General features: G+C 45.5%; 1 long non-coding RNA gene across 1 annotated transcript in view; it reads right to left on the reverse strand.

Moving 5' to 3' along the window:
• LOC143788779 (uncharacterized) overlaps window positions 1–12,841 on the reverse strand; it is a 112,221-nt gene extending 99,380 nt beyond the window's left edge. The window contains exon 1 of the long non-coding RNA XR_013218735.1: window positions 11,715–12,841. This is a non-coding gene — a long non-coding RNA (uncharacterized LOC143788779). The remainder of the gene's footprint in view (window positions 1–11,714) is intronic.
• Window positions 12,842–17,490: the final 4,649 nt, after the last annotated feature.

Raw genomic sequence — 17,490 nt, forward strand, 5'->3', positions numbered from 1 at the left:
ATAAATGGGTTAAAAATAAAAGAAGACACAAATAGAAAAATGGAAAATGAAGCAAAAAATAAAAAATAAACAAACATAAAACCAGACAAAAAAAGGATCGGGAAGTGTTTTTGCTCTGCACCAAAACGATCATTTTTTTGTTATTTATAGAGCGGGATTTGTCACATTGCCCCCTGGTGGCTCCTGTGCTGCACTGCACCCTTCCTCTATGATAATACAGTGCAGTTTTTCCGCCCTGGGAGGGGTTTCTATGAAAATAAATAATAAAGTGAGAATAAGAAAATAAAGGCTGTTTTATTTGCTAATTTCCGTCTCTGTGTTTCGTCGAGGCATGGCCTTATGTATAAGCCTTTCCTTTTTGATGTCAGTTTAATTGTTCACTGTCAGGGGCACATCTCCAAATAACAAGCTTTGCAAATGATGTCTGCTGTTACAACACATTGATTAATATTTTACATGTTATTATCCTCTGTCCATTACGACAGCAAATTAAACTATAAATCACACCTTCTGCCTGTGTCAGTGCATCATAAATTGTCTCTACCTCTGCCTCGCTCCGCCGCTGCGCTATGCAAGGCCTCTCGCGTCGGTGAGAAAACAGTGTACAGGAAAGTGGCTGTGTGCTTTAGTCTGAATTATGGACTAGTCATCAGCACAAAATACATCAGGTCCGGTGAAAAATGGGGAGTTTGTTCTGTTATAAACCGGAGGAAAACTAAGCATCTTGGTAAAACTTTAAAGCCGTAATGGTGAAACAATATCTCCGCTGCCTGTTTTCCTACAATTACCGCGGTGGAGACCATAGTTCACGCTGCAAAATGACCAATTCAGGGAGAATCGGGGGGACGTCAAATAACGACGAGAATGGAGGAGTGGAAAAAAAACCCATAGACGGTAATAAAAAGCGACGTGGCGCCTGATGGGCAGATATATTAGCAATCAGGATAAACAAGTCCTGCACTTACTGCAGCGCTGCCCAGACATAGGAGGTCACATCCCTGTACTCCCCGACAGGACTAATGTACCTAAACACAGAGGACCGCTCTTAAAGCGCTTCAATAGTCTGCGCCCATCCGTTTTTATCTACTGTAAATCAGACTTCAATTTAAAGGGATTGTCCACCATTTTCTTGGTTTCATTTTTCACTTTTATTATTTTTTTGTCCAGTGTAGAAAGTTCTTAAACTTTGCTAATCACTTTATTAAGGAAGTTGCATGTAATTGGCTCCCAAAACCTGGCTTTTCCCCCAATCCGTATGACTGCTATACTTTCAGCTGCATTGATAACACATTGTACTCATATGGAGTACAGCTGATGGCAGTGATGGTCAGCATTAGTGACGAGCGAGCATAAGGTGTAATCTGAGCATGCTCGAGTGGTAATCGAATACTATGCTCAAGTCGCCACGGCTGTTTGACAGCCGCAACACATGCAGGGGTTGGCTAACAAACGGGCTATCTTTGCATGTATTGCGGCTGTCGAACAGTCAAGAGACATGCAGCTGCAGCTATTCGAGCATATTCGAGCGCGCCGAAAATACTCTTACGACAAGAGCATGCTTGGATAACACCTTATCTGAGCACGCTCGCTCATCACTAGTCAGCACCTGTCACCTCCTCTGAGTGTTCTGACACCGGTGCGGAGCTGAGCCATCACTGCCATCATCTGTACTCCACATTAGTACGTTCTGAAATCAATGCAGCTGCAGGAAGGCAAATAAACTGGGGAAAAGAAGGAGTTTGGAAGAGGCTTAAATGCAATTTCTTAAAGGGAAGGAAGACAAATTTCCTAGTAAAGTCATTTGCAAAGTTTCATCGCTTTCCATGCTGGACTTAAAAAAAAAGTTTTGAAACTCATTAAATGCTTTAGAATGGGTTAAAAAAAGAAACAATAACACGTTACCAATTCCCCTCCAACCCCCCCCCCACCCCCCCCAACACACCCGATAGTTCTGATACTGCTCAGGCCCCCACCAGTCTCAATTTCCTGTTCTAGGTATAATATTCTGAAACAGGAACATGTGACCACTGCAGCCAATCAATGGCTGAGGTGGGTCCCTGCTATGGTTGGTAATTGGCTGAGCAGTCATTTCCTGTGTATCAAAAAGGACCAGGAAGTAGAGACTAGCCGGAGGCCTGGACAACGTCAGAATAGAGGGGGTGTGAGCTTCACTTCACCTGTTTTTTCATTTTACAAAAATAAAATGAGGCAAAAATGCCATAAAAGCCATAATGAATTTGGTGGATAAAATGCCTAAAAAACAAACTTTTACTCTTAATAAAAGGGGCAAAAAATGATGATTTGGGGCCACAGTGTGATAGATTTGTCGTATCTATTACTAGACACTTTTTCTTACCTAAGACAACTCTTAGGCCACAATTTATCAATTATATTTTATAAGTCATTTTTTTTTCCTATCTGGTCTTATACTTAAATGGCATAAATTCTAGAATGCTTAATTTATTTTACCTTTTTTACAGCAAAAAATTCCACAATCCATTCAAGAAGCTTTAGGCTATGTGCACACGTAGGAAGGGTCCTCTGCGGGTTCACCCGCAGCGGATTTAATAAATCTGCAAGGCAAAACCGCTGCGGTTATCCCTGCAGATTTATCGCGGTTTGTCTTGCGGTTTCCGCTGCGGGTTTACTCCTGCACTTGTTTTACTATTGATGCTGCATATGCAGCATCAATAGTAATGTTAAAAATAATTAAAAAATGGTTATACTCACCCTCCGATGTCCCGATCTCCTCGGCGCTGCACACGGCGGTCCGGTTCCAAAGATGCTCTGCAAGAAGGACCTTCGTGACGTCACGGTCATGTGACCGCGACGTCATCGCAGGTCCTGCTCGCATAGCAACCCTGCGACCGGACGGCTGCGTGCAGCGCTGAGAGGTGAGTATATCATTATTTTTTATTTTAATAATTTTTTTTTACACAAATATGGATCCCAGGGCCTGGAGGAGAGTCTCCTCTCCTCCACCCCGGGTACCATCCGCACATGATCCGCTTACTTAAGCGAAGTAAGCGGATCAATGCATTCCTATGTGTGCAGAATCGCCGCGATTCCGCACAAAGAAGTGACATGCTGAGGATTGTAAACCGCTGCGTTCCCGTGCGTTTTTTTCCGCAGCATGTGCACAGCGTTTTCGGTTTCCCATAGGTTTACATTGAACTGTAAACTCATGGGAAACTGCTGCGGACCCGCAGCTGCAGAAACGCTGCGGATCCGCAGCAAAATCCGCAACGTGTGCACATACCCTTAAAAATACATTTTGTACTCTACTCGGGTACTTTAAATATTTAAATGTACAAAATGTAGCAACATTTTGAAAAGTCACAAATGATGAATTAATTAAGCTAAAATACCTGCGTAGCCAAAACCACGACCATAATGCTGAGCAAGAGAAAAAAAAGATAGCCAAAAACAAAAAAAGTTAAATTAAAAAAGGTGCAATGTGATTCATGAATACGGTTCAAAGAAAAAAAGTCAGAAAACATTTTTTGCCTTTAAAAGACTTTATGTATATATATATATATATATATATATATATATATATATATATATATATATATATATATATATATATAGTGTATATATATGTGTCATAATAGTGTAATAGCATACAACCTTTTCAGTGTTATCATGCTAGCTGCCTGCAGCCACCACTAGAGGGAGATCAGGAGCTTACTGTATACAGTTTACACATTGTATTGTCTAGTGTACTCTTAATTCGATTAAATATAGTGAGGCAGTGACAGGTGTTATATGCGAGGGTCGCTATGTGTCCTTCAGGATGCGCATAGAAGTGTATTGACGCCGCTGGAGTACATTGCAGTCACAGGTACAGCTGTGGTTGCAGTGTGAGTAAAAGTAAGTGTGGTCTTGGACAAGCTATTTGCCCAAGGCAGGTTTAAGAAAAAACCATCATGGGCTTTTATTTTTGGAGCGAACTACAGGATGGGAGTGGGGTGGTTTGCTCCCTCTAGGCTGGGTCTTACAAGTGGCCCATGGCCACAGATTCCATTTAAAAACCCTGCAGCAAAGGGATGAGTGTGTCAATCTTGGTTTGCAAACTGCAGAGCAGGAGGCTCTGCAAGGCTCAGCCTGTGTGAAGTAACACGGAGCCAAGTGAAGCCAAAAGGCCTAGCAATCCTCAGCGCGACACGGAGGTGCAGTCGCCCACGGCAACCGGTCTCGCATACGGACTGTCTTGACTCCCGGCTTCAATCAGAAGGATACCATTTGTTTTCCGTTTGTGAGTTACATTGAACATTAAGGACACTTTGTTTGGAACTTTCCTGGGGTCACTGCCTGTCTGTCACACTGCACCAAACCCGCTGCACTACAATATACAATTTAACATTGGGCTGCTCTTTTATCTGGGGCCACGAATCCATATGTCCATTTCTCGGTTTAACTTTCCATGCTACCGGGGCTGGTTTCTATATTAGGACCGGGCTTATATCTAAGGAGGTATTGGTGTCAAGTCCTAGTGAGCTGGTAGGGCTAGTGAAAGGGGCAGCTCAGCCTGTCAGGGTTGTGAGCGAGTGTAGTGCCACGTCAGTGACTGCGTTGGCCACATCTTCTCACTCCCCGTGCCTCCCTGGGCCTGTGTGGAAAGGGGGGTCTGTGTAAAACTGTACCAAGCTGATCTTACGTGTTCCCAGGGGGTGCGGAACATCACGTTGGTGAAAGTGGTCAGGCCGCATTACGTGATCCTTCTGACGTAATAGTGACATCAGGCGGGGTGGCGAGGTGTGGGTTCATTCCACCATGATTTTTGAAAATCGTCACAAAAAGATGTATTTCTAATGATATTGTAACAAAAACTGATCAGCAATATGTGAACGCAGCCTAAAAGAAGCAAATGAAATCACACTAAGTCTCTGCTGAAAGTTTGCAACTTTCTCAAAATAAACATTAAGCTGCTGACTTGTCTTATAAGGAGGGAAATTTCCTGGGTCACTGGGGCGTCTGTGTTATATTCGCAGATTAATATCACATGAATGAATGAAATACGAATTCAGAAGGAAACATATTAGCCTTGATCAGTGTCAGCCATGTATTATTATTTGAGGTTGTTGCATGATGAGCATGATAATCTAATAGAAATATCACAGGAAGGTTGTAACTTCACATAAATAGCACATACGTATATAATGTGATAACATTAGCGCACAATATGAGTTATGCCCTGCAGTTCCTGGAAATGTCGCTCCATGGGGAAAACAAGATAATGCTGCCTACTGTATAACTACAGCAAAGACCGGTCTGCCAAAGGAGAGAAGTCATTACAGAAAGTCCAAAAATAGATGAGTTGTCATGTTACAGATATTATATTGGGGGAAAATATAGCGATAATCTACATATAAAGTTTAATCATTGTGTACATACATCACATTACCGATCCTGAGTTACATCCACTACTATTCTCCAGAGCTGCACTCACTATTCTGCTGGTGCAGTCACTGTGTACATACATTACATCACTGATCCTAAGTTACATCCTGTATTATACTCCAGAGCTGCACTCACTATTCTGCTGGTGCAGTCTCTGTGTACATACATTACATTACTGATCCTGAGTTACATCCTGTATTATACCCCAGAGCTGTACTCACTATTCTGCTGGTGCAGTCACTGTGTACATACATTACATTACTGATCCTGAGTTACATCCTGTATTATACTCCAGAGCTGCACTCACTATTCTGCTGGTGCAGTCACCCTGTACATACATTACATTACTGATCCTGAGTTACATCCTGTATTATACTCCAGAGCTGCACTCACTATTCTGCTGGTGCAGTCACCCTGTACATACATTACATTACTGATCCTGAGTTACATCCTGTATTATACTCCAGAGCTGCACTCACTATTCTGCTGGTGCAGTCACTGTGTACATACTGTACATTACATTACTGATCCTGTACTGATCCTGAGTTACCTCCTGTATTATACTCCAGAGCTGCACTCATTATTCTGTTGGTGCATTCACTGTGTACATACATTACATTACTGATCCTGTACTGATCCTGAGTTACACCCTGTATTATACTCCAGAGCTGCACTCACTATTCTGCTGGTGCAGTCACTGTGTAGTACACACATTACATTACTGATCCTGAGTTACATCCTGAATTACACCCCAGAGCTGCACTCACTTTCAACTGGTGCAGTTGCAGCGCCCCAGAGTCCTGGTCGTTGCAGTACTGATGCTCCGCCGCTAAGGGGGGCTATGGTACGTCTGATGGCACTGAAGGAGTTCACCTGACCAGGTATCACAGACACCAATACACTTCACAGTCTGGCCTCCAGGGGGAGCAAAGGGCGCTATGTATTAGGCCACTCCTCACAATCTGGTAAAACTGGGGGTTAGATAGGAAGTTAGACAGAAGCTGACTGGGTTGGAACCACGCAACATCCTGTGGCAGAGGGTGTTGCAGGGGAAGATTTAGGGGGGTCCCTGTCAGGGGTGGGATCCTGACAGAGGCCTAGCGAACAGAAAGAACGTTACGGGACCGCGCCTGCACTCCTGTCATGATCTCCATGGCCAGAGAACTAGCATAAGCCTCTATAGGAACAAGCTCTTGGAAGATGTAACTATACTGACCATGAACTAAACCTACCGCATCATCTAGAAGTAGCCAGGTAGCATGTCCTACTTTTTATCCCTATATGCCCAGCGCCGGCCGGAGAACTAAATAATGCTAGCAGAGGGAAAGATAAGACCTGACTCACCTCTAGAGAAATGCCCAAAAAAAGGAGACAGAGGCCCCCCACATATATTGGCGGTGATTTTAGAAGAAATAACAAACGCAGCAGGAAAATAGTTTTAGCAAATTTGAGGTCCGCTTTCTAGATAGCAGAAAACAGAAAGCATACTTTCATGGTCAGTAGAAAACCCTAACAAAACACATCCAGAAATTACTTTAGGACTCTGGCATTAACTCATAATACCAGAGTGGCAATTCCTGATCAACAAGAGCTTTCCAGACACAGTAACGAAACTGCAGCTGTGAACTGGAACCAAAATACAAAAACAAAACATGGACGAATGTCCAACTTATCTAGTAGATGTCTGGGAGCAGGAACAAGCACAGAGAGGCTTCTGATAACATTGTTGACCGGCAAGCATCTAACAGAGAAGCCAGGTTATATAGCGACACCCAGATCTAATCAGAACAGGTGAACAGGGAAGATGATGTCACAAGTTCAATTCCACCAGTAGCCACCGGGGGAGCCCAGAATCCAAATTCACAACAGTACCCCCCCCTCAAGGAGGGGGCACCGAACCCTCACCAGAACCACCAGGGCGATCAGGATGGCCCCTATGAAAGGCACGAACCAGATCAGAGGCATGAACATCAGATGCAGTGACCCAAGAATTATCCTCCTGGCCATATCCCTTCCACTTGACCAGATACTGGAGTCTCCGTCTGGAAACACGGGAGTCTAGGATTTTTTCCACAACGTACTCCAACTCACCCTCAACCAACACCGGAGCAGGAGGCTCAACGGAAGGCACAACCGGTGCCTCATACCTGCGCAATAACGACCGATGAAAAACGTTATGAATAGAAAAGGATGCAGGGAGGTCCAAACGGAAGGAAACAGGGTTAAGAATCTCCAATATTTTATACGGACCGATGAACCGAGGCTTAAACTTAGGAGATGAGACCCTCATAGGGACAAAACGAGAAGACAACCACACCAAATCTCCAACACAAAGCCGAGGACCAACACGACGGTGACGGTTGGCAAAAAGCTGAGTCTTCTCCTGGGACAACTTTAAATTGTCCATCACCTGCCCCCAGATATGATGCAATCTCTCCACCACCGCATCCACTCCAGGACAATCCGAGGATTCCATCTGACCGGAGGAAAATCGAGGATGGAACCCCGAATTACAGAAAAACGGGGAAACCAAGGTGGCAGAGCTGGCCCGATTATTGAGGGCGAACTCCGCCAATGGCAAAAAAGCAACCCAATCATCCTGGTCAGCAGACACAAAACACCTCAGATATGTCTCCAGGGTCTGATTAGTCCGCTCGGTCTGGCCATTAGTCTGAGGGTGAAAAGCAGACGAAAAAGACAAATCTATGCCCATCCTAGCACAAAATGCCCGCCAAAATCTAGACACAAATTGGGTTCCTCTGTCAGAAACGATATTCTCAGGAATACCATGCAAACGAACAACATTTTGAAAAAACAGGGGCACCAACTCGGAAGAAGAAGGCAATTTGGGCAGGGGAACCAAATGAACCATCTTAGAAAAACGGTCACACACCACCCAGATGACAGACATCTTCTGAGAAACAGGCAGATCTGAAATAAAATCCATCGAGATGTGTGTCCAAGGCCTCTTAGGAATAGGCAAGGGCAACAATAATCCACTAGCCCGAGAACAACAAGGCTTGGCCCGAGCACAAACGTCACAAGACTGCACAAAGCCTCGCACATCTCGTGACAGGGAAGGCCACCAGAAGGATCTTGCCACCAAATCCCTGGTACCAAAAATTCCAGGATGACCTGCCAACGCAGAAGAATGCACCTCAGAGATGACTTTACTGGTCCAATCATCAGGAACAAACAGCCTATCAGGCGGACAACGATCCGGTCTATCCGCCTGAAACTCCTGCAAGGCCCGCCGCAGGTCTGGAGAAACGGCTGACAAGATAACTCCCTCCTTAAGAATACCTGTGGGGTCAGAGTTGCCAGGTGAATCAGGCTCAAAACTCCTAGAAAGGGCATCCGCCTTAACATTCTTAGAACCTGGTAGGTACGATACCACAAAATTAAACCGAGAAAAAAATAATGACCAGCGCGCCTGTCTAGGATTCAGGCGCCTGGCGGTCTCAAGATAAATCAAATTTTTGTGGTCAGTCAATACCACCACCTGATGTCTGGCCCCCTCGAGCCAATGGCGCCACTCCTCAAACGCCCACTTCATGGCCAAAAGCTCCCGATTCCCAACATCATAATTCCGCTCAGCGGGCGAAAATTTACGGGAAAAGAAGGCACAAGGCCTCATCACGGCGCAGTCAGAACTTTTCTGCGACAACACTGCCCCAGCTCCGATCTCAGAAGCGTCGACCTCAACCTGAAAAGGAAGAGTCACATCAGGCTGACGCAACACAGGGGCAGAAGAAAAACAGCGCTTAAGCTCCTGAAAGGCCTCCACAGCATCAGGGGACCAATTAGCAACATCAGCACCCTGTCTAGTCAAATCGGTCAATGGCTTAACGACATCCGAAAAACCAGAAATAAATCGACGATAAAAGTTGGCAAAGCCCAAAAATTTCTGAAGACTTTTAAGAGAAGAGGGCTGCGTCCAATCACAAATAGCTTGAACCTTGACAGGATCCATCTCAATGGAAGAGGGAGAAAAAATATATCCCAAAAAGGCAATTCTCTGAACCCCAAAAACGCACTTAGAACCCTTGACACACAGAGAATTAGACCGCAAAACCTGAAAAACCCTCTTAACTTGCCGGACATGAGAGTCCCAGTCATCCGAAAAAATCAGAATATCATCCAGATACACTATCATAAATTTATCCAAAAAATCGCGGAAAATATCATGCATAAAGGACTGGAAGACTGAAGGGGCATTAGAAAGACCAAAAGGCATCACCAAATACTCAAAGTGGCCCTCGGGCGTATTAAATGCGGTTTTCCACTCATCCCCCTGCCTGATCCGCACCAAATTATACGCCCCACGGAGATCAATCTTAGAGAACCACTTGGCCCCCTTTATGCGAGCAAACAAATCAGTCAGCAACGGCAATGGGTATTGATATTTAACCGTGATTTTATTCAAAAGCCGATAATCAATACATGGTCTCAAAGAGCCGTCTTTTTTTGACACAAAGAAAAAACCAGCTCCTAAGGGAGATGACGATGGACGAATATGTCCCTTTTCCAAGGACTCCTTTATATATTCTCGCATAGCAGTATGTTCAGGCACAGACAGATTAAATAAACGACCCTTTGGGTATTTACTACCCGGAATTAAATCTATAGCACAATCACACTCACGGTGCGGAGGTAGTGAACCCAGCTTGGGTTCTTCAAAGACGTCACGATAATCAGACAGGAACTCAGGGATTTCAGAGGGAATAGATGATGAAATGGACACCAAAGGTACGTCCCCATGAGTCCCCTTACATCCCCAGCTCAACACAGACATAGCTCTCCAGTCAAGGACTGGGTTGTGAGACTGCAGCCATGGCAATCCCAGCACCAAATCATCATGTAGATTATACAGCACCAGAAAACGAATAGTCTCCTGGTGATCCGGATTAATACACATAGTCACTTGTGTCCAGTATTGTGGTTTATTATTAGCCAATGGGGTGGAGTCAATCCCCTTCAGAGGAATAAGAGTTTCCAAAGGCTCTAAATCATACCCACAACGATTGGCAAAGGACCAATCCATAAGACTCAAAGCGGCGCCAGAGTCGATATAGGCGTCAGTAGTAATAGATGACAAAGAGCAAATCAGGGTCACAGACAAAATAAATTTAGACTGTAAAGTGCCAATGGAAACGGATTTATCAAGCTTTTTAGTACGCTTAGAGCATGCTGATATAACATGAGTAGAATCCCCACAATAGAAACACAACCCATTTTTCCGTCTAAAATTCTGCCGCTCGCTTCTGGACAGAATTCTATCACACTGCATGCTTTCTGGCGTCTTCTCAGTGGACACCGCCAGATGGTGCACTGGTTTGCGCTCCCGCAGACGCCTATCGATCTGAATGGCCATTGTCATGGACTCATTCAGACCCGCAGGCACAGGGAACCCCACCATAACATCCTTAATGGCATCAGAGAGACCCTCTCTGAAAGTAGCCGCCAAGGCACACTCATTCCACTGAGTAAGCACAGACCATTTACGGAATCTTTGGCAGTAAATTTCAGCTTCATCTTGCCCCTGCGATAGGGACATCAAAGTTTTTTCTGCCTGAAGTTCCAAATGAGGTTCCTCATACAGCAAGCCCAAGGCCAAAAAAAACGCATCCACATTGCGCAACGCAGGATCCCCTGGTGCCAATGCAAAAGCCCAGTCTTGAGGGTCGCCGCGGAGCAAGGAAATCACAATCCCAACCTGCTGTGCAGGGTCTCCAGCAGAACGAGATTTCAGGGACAAAAATAGCTTACAATTATTTCTAAAATTCTGAAAGCTAGATCTATTCCCTGAGAAGAATTCCGGCAAAGGAATTCTCGGCTCAGATACCGGAGCATGAATAATAAAATCTTGCAAATTTTGTACTTTCGTGGTGAGATTATTCAAACCTGCAGTTACACTCTGAAGATCCATTATTAACAGGTGAACACAAAGCCATTCAAAGATTATAAGGAGAGAGAAAAAAAAGAAAGACTGCAGCATAGACAGACTGGCAAGTGATCCAATTAAGAGCACAGAGAAAAAAAAAAAAAAAAAAAAAAAAAAAACTCTCAGCAGACTTCTTATTTCTCTCCTTTCTCAGCCAAGGATTTTAACCCTTTAGTGGGCCGGTCAAACTGTCATGATCTCCATGGCCAGAGAACTAGCATAAGCCTCTATAGCAGTGGTTCTCAACCTTTCTAATGCCGTGACCCCGCAATACAGTTCCTCATGTTGCGGTGACCCCCAACCCAAAAAATAATTTTGGTGGCTACTTTAAAACTGTAATTTTATTAGTTATGGCATAGACACTCACCCTGCTCGCCCGCCTGATCTGCCTTCTGCCTCCACCTGCTCATCCATCGCCCCCAGTCAGAAGAAAAGAACAGCAAAAGCAATGACCTCCAAGACCACCCAACCTGAAACAGCGAGAAGGGTTATACCACAGTGCCCACCGGATGGGGTCACACAGGGGAGAATGAGATACAGCTAATCACATGGGAGAGGATTAGATACACAGCTCAGCAGACTGTATCACACAGGAGAGGATTAGATACAGCTCAGCAGTCAGTATCACACACTATAAGATTAGATACACGGCTCAGCACAGTATCACACAGGATGGGATTAGATACAGCTCAGCAGTCAGTATCACACAGTATAAGATTAGATACACAGCTCAGCAGACAGTATCACACAGGATGGGATTAGATACTGACTGCTGAGCAGTGTATCACAGGATAGGATTAGATACAACTCAGGCAGTATCACACAGGATAAGATTAGATACAGCTCAGCAGACAGTATCACACAGGATAAGATTAGATACAGCTCAGCAGATGAGATCACAGGATAGGATTAGATACACGGCTCAGTAGTCAGTATCACACAGGATAAGATTAGATACACGGCTCAGCACACAGTATCACACAGGATAGGATTAGATACACGGCTCAGCACACAGTATCACACAGGATAGGATTAGATACACGGCTCAGCACACAGTATCACACAGGATAGGATTAGATACACGGCTCAGCACACAGTATCACACAGGATAGGATTAGATACACGGCTCAGCACACAGTATCACATAGGAGAGGATTAGATGTACAGCTCAGCAGACAGTATCACACAGGATAGGATTAGATACATGGCTCAGCAGACAGTATCACACAGGATAGGATTAGATACATGGCTCAGCAGACAGTATCACACAGGAGAGGATTAGATACATGGCTCAGCACACAGTATCACACAGGATAGGATTAGATACATGGCTCAGCAGACAGTATCACACAGGAGAAGAGTAGATACATGGCTCAGCACACAGTATCACACAGGAGAGGATTAGATACATGGCTCAGCACAGTATCGCACAGGAGAGGATTAGATACATGGCTCAGCACACAGTATCACACGGGAGAGGATTAGATACATGGCTCAGCACACAGTATCGCACAGGAGAAGAGTAGATACATGGCTCAGCACACAGTATCACACAGGATAGGATTAGATACATGGCTCAGCACACAGTATCACACAGGATAGGATTAGATACATGGCTCAGCACACAGTATCACACAGGATAGGATTAGATACATGGCTCAGCACACAGTATCGCACAGGATAGGATTAGATACATGGCTCAGCACACAGTATCACACAGGATAGGATTAGATACATGGCTCAGCACACAGTATCACACAGGATAGGATTAGATACACGGCTCAGCAGACAGTATCACACAGGATAGGATTAGATACATGGCTCAGCAGACAGTATCACACAGGAGAGGATTAGATACATGGCTCAGCACACAGTATCACACAGGATAGGATTAGATACATGGCTCAGCAGACAGTATCACACAGGAGAAGAGTAGATACATGGCTCAGCACACAGTATCACACAGGAGAGGATTAGATACATGGCTCAGCACAGTATCGCACAGGAGAGGATTAGATACACGGCTCAGCAGTCAGTATCACACAGGATAGGATTAGATACATGGCTCAGCAGACAGTATCACACAGGATAGGATTAGATACACGGCTCAGCAGTCAGTATCACACAGGAGAGGATTAGATACATGGCTCAGCAGACAGTATCACACAGGAGAGGATTAGATACATGGCTCAGCACACAGTATCACACAGGATAGGATTAGATACATGGCTCAGCAGACAGTATCACACAGGAGAAGAGTAGATACATGGCTCAGCACACAGTATCACACAGGAGAGGATTAGATACATGGCTCAGCACAGTATCGCACAGGAGAGGATTAGATACATGGCTCAGCACACAGTATCACACGGGAGAGGATTAGATACATGGCTCAGCACACAGTATCGCACAGGAGAAGAGTAGATACATGGCTCAGCACACAGTATCACACAGGATAGGATTAGATACATGGCTCAGCACACAGTATCACACAGGATAGGATTAGATACATGGCTCAGCACACAGTATCACACAGGAGGGGATTAGATACATGGCTCAGCACACAGTATCGCACAGGAGAGGATTAGATACACAGCTCAGCAGACAGTATCGCACAGGAGAGGATTAGATACATGGCTCAGCAGACAGTATCGCACAGGAGAGGATTAGATACATGGCTCAGCACACAGTATCGCACAGGAGAGGATTACAAACAACTCAGCAGATGGGATCACCGGAGAGGGGAGAGACTCACCCTGCTCTTCCGTCATCTGCAGTCCACCCCCGCGTGACACACAGCACGCTGCTCTCTCTGCTTCGGAATGAGGAAGTGGAGCAGCGTGTGACGTCAGCCCTTCAAGCCGATTACCGATGCCGGCAGCCGCGTTCTTCCTGCATCCCTGGATTCCGTTGCCAGATACGTGCCACAGATTCCGGATCTGTCCTGGCTGCACCAAACAAGAAGGGGGGACGTCGGAAGTTGGTATCTCCCTAGATCCGATGCGCGATCGATTCATTTTCCTGCGGGTATCCCAAAGCTATGCCGGGAGTAAAGCTAGCAGTCCAGGCATACGGGGGAAGGTGGATGGGGAGGTGAGAGAGGTGGCGACCCCTGTGTTTTGGTCGTTCGACCCCCCTCGGGGTCGCGACCCCCAGGTTGAGAACCGCTGCTCTATAGGAACAAGCTCTTGGAAGATGTAACTATACTGACCATGAACTAAACCTACCGCATCATCTAGAAGTAGCCAGGTAGCATGTCCTACTTTTTATCCCTATATGCCCAGCGCCGGCCGGAGAACTAAATAATGCTAGCAGAGGGAAAGATAAGACCTGACTCACCTCTAGAGAAATGCCCAAAAAAAGGAGACAGAGGCCCCCCACATATATTGGCGGTGATTTTAGAAGAAATAACAAACGCAGCAGGAAAATAGTTTTAGCAAATTTGAGGTCCGCTTTCTAGATAGCAGAAAACAGAAAGCATACTTTCATGGTCAGTAGAAAACCCTAACAAAACACATCCAGAAATTACTTTAGGACTCTGGCATTAACTCATAATACCAGAGTGGCAATTCCTGATCAACAAGAGCTTTCCAGACACAGTAACGAAACTGCAGCTGTGAACTGGAACCAAAATACAAAAACAAAACATGGACGAATGTCCAACTTATCTAGTAGATGTCTGGGAGCAGGAACAAGCACAGAGAGGCTTCTGATAACATTGTTGACCGGCAAGCATCTAACAGAGAAGCCAGGTTATATAGCGACACCCAGATCTAATCAGAACAGGTGAACAGGGAAGATGATGTCACAAGTTCAATTCCACCAGTAGCCACCGGGGGAGCCCAGAATCCAAATTCACAACACACTCCATTGCGGCGGTACCCCAAGAAAGGACAAGAAGCGAGGTTTATTGTGCTGAGTGAGAAACGAGATCAACGCAACAAGGAGAAACACCAGTAGGAGTCGTGCTGTAAGACGAGGCAACATCCTACTGTGGCGTGCAGCCGGTGGCCGGAACGCCGAGGAAGTATAGAGCTCCAGGCCAAACTTCAAACCTACGGCAGGACAGTCAGTTCTAGGCGGGCTGTCTCACCCAAATCACCTAAGAAGACATAGGGGCAACATTTGGAGAAGGGCGACACTAGGGTCCAGGAAGAGCTCCGAGCCTACCCGTCATACGGGTGCGTCCTAGCCATATCATCTGGGGGGACGAAGAAGAACATCATAATCGAGTTGTGAGGGAACTTCAGAAACAGACACAACAGTTGTGGGGACTATCCCGTAAGCACAGCAGGGGAGGACCACAACACACAAGCGCTAGAGGGTAGGCACAGATTTCCACCTGCAAAGGGAACTCTGGAGGTGCCATCGGACTGGCCGGACTCAGGTAGCCTGGTTAACCGTATTCCGGACTGAGGATCCTGAAGCCTCCAGTAAAGAGGTAAAGAGACTGCAACCTGGTGTCCTCGTTATTCACCGCGACCTGCACCACACCACAACAACATCACTCTCCACCTTCATTGGATGCCCCTCAGCAGGGTCACGGGCCAGGTCTAGCCACCGTGACAACCCCAGAACTGCGACAGAGAGGCCCGGTACCGGGTACCCCTCGGCCCTGCGGCAGTGGGGGCGCTCCACAGTCACTGTGTACATACATTACATTACTGATCCTGAGTTACATCCTGTATTATTCTCCAGAGCTGCACTCACTATTCTGCTGGTGCAGTCACTGTGTACATACATTACATTACTGATCCTGAGTTACATCCTGTATTATACCCCAGAGCTGCACTCACTATTCTGCTGGTGCAGTCACTGTGTACATACATTACATTACTGATCCTGAGTTACATCCTGTATTATACTCCAGAGCTGCACTCACTATTCTGCTGGTGCAGTCACTGTGTACACACATTACATTACTGATCCTGAGTTACATCCTGAATTACACACCAGAGCTGCACTCACTTTCTGCTGGTGAAGTCAACAGTCATTTAATAGCCGGTTTGGATAATCTGATATAGATCGTTCTGTGGGCCTAGGCTGTCATTGCCCCCAGCAGCATATGTCCTGTTCACGTTGATTGAATTGAAGCCTAGTTACATTGGCCATTTATGGGGAAATGATGATTAAGGCTACTTTCACACTAGCGTTAACTGCAATCCGTCACAATGCGTTGTTTTGCAGAAAAAACGCATCCTGCAAAAGTGCTTGCAGGATGCGTTTTTTCTCCATTGACTTACATTAGCGACGCATTGCGACGGATTGCCACACGTCGCAACCGTCGTGAGACGGTTGTGCCGTGTTGTGGCGGTCCACCGGGAGCAAAAAACGTTACATGTAACGGTCCGCTTTTTCCGACCGTGCATGCACGGCCGGAACTCCGCCCCCACCTCCCCGCACCTCACAATGGGGCAGCGGATGCGCTGGAAAAATGCATCCGCTGCACCCGTTGTGCGGCGGAGACAGCGCTAGCGTCGGGGACCTCGGCCCGACGCTAGTGTGAAAGTAGCCTTACAGTGAAATTTGAGGCAGATGTTTTGATGAATTGTTTGCTCTGTGTAATAAAAAACTGAAAAATCTGGGGGATGATTTTTTTTACATACATTTTTTAAATGAAAAGTTCACTTTTAATGACTTTTTCTTCATCAGACACTCAGGTTCGCACTGACGTTGAGCTCGGTGCCTTATATGATGCTACAGCACTTATCTTCTCTATTCTATACCAGCGGCTTATGAGAGCTCTGTCCATCCCATACGATGGGAGACATTATGGCGAGCAGCTGCTCAAGTGCACAATGAGAACAATGGACGTTCTGATCCAGATAAGCAGGAGGCATATGTTTGTCTTATCAGGAGATCAACAGATATTGACAATTGTGTGTGTTGTACTATGGCCTTTTAGGGCGGCACACGGAGGACTTACCTATATATACACAAATGCACAATTACATGGATAATCACATAAGATACACATATATAAAATACACACATACTAATACATGACACATGCACATACATAGCACACACATGCACAAGCAAATATTAAATATGCTCACATACAACACAGGCAAATACACAATAAATATATTTGGGATGCACTTATTTGGACGACCGGACAATGTTTTTTTTGGTTTATTTGT

The sequence above is a fragment of the Ranitomeya variabilis genome, chromosome 8 (assembly GCF_051348905.1).
Source record: "Ranitomeya variabilis isolate aRanVar5 chromosome 8, aRanVar5.hap1, whole genome shotgun sequence".
Classification (NCBI taxonomy): Eukaryota; Metazoa; Chordata; class Amphibia; order Anura; family Dendrobatidae; genus Ranitomeya; species Ranitomeya variabilis.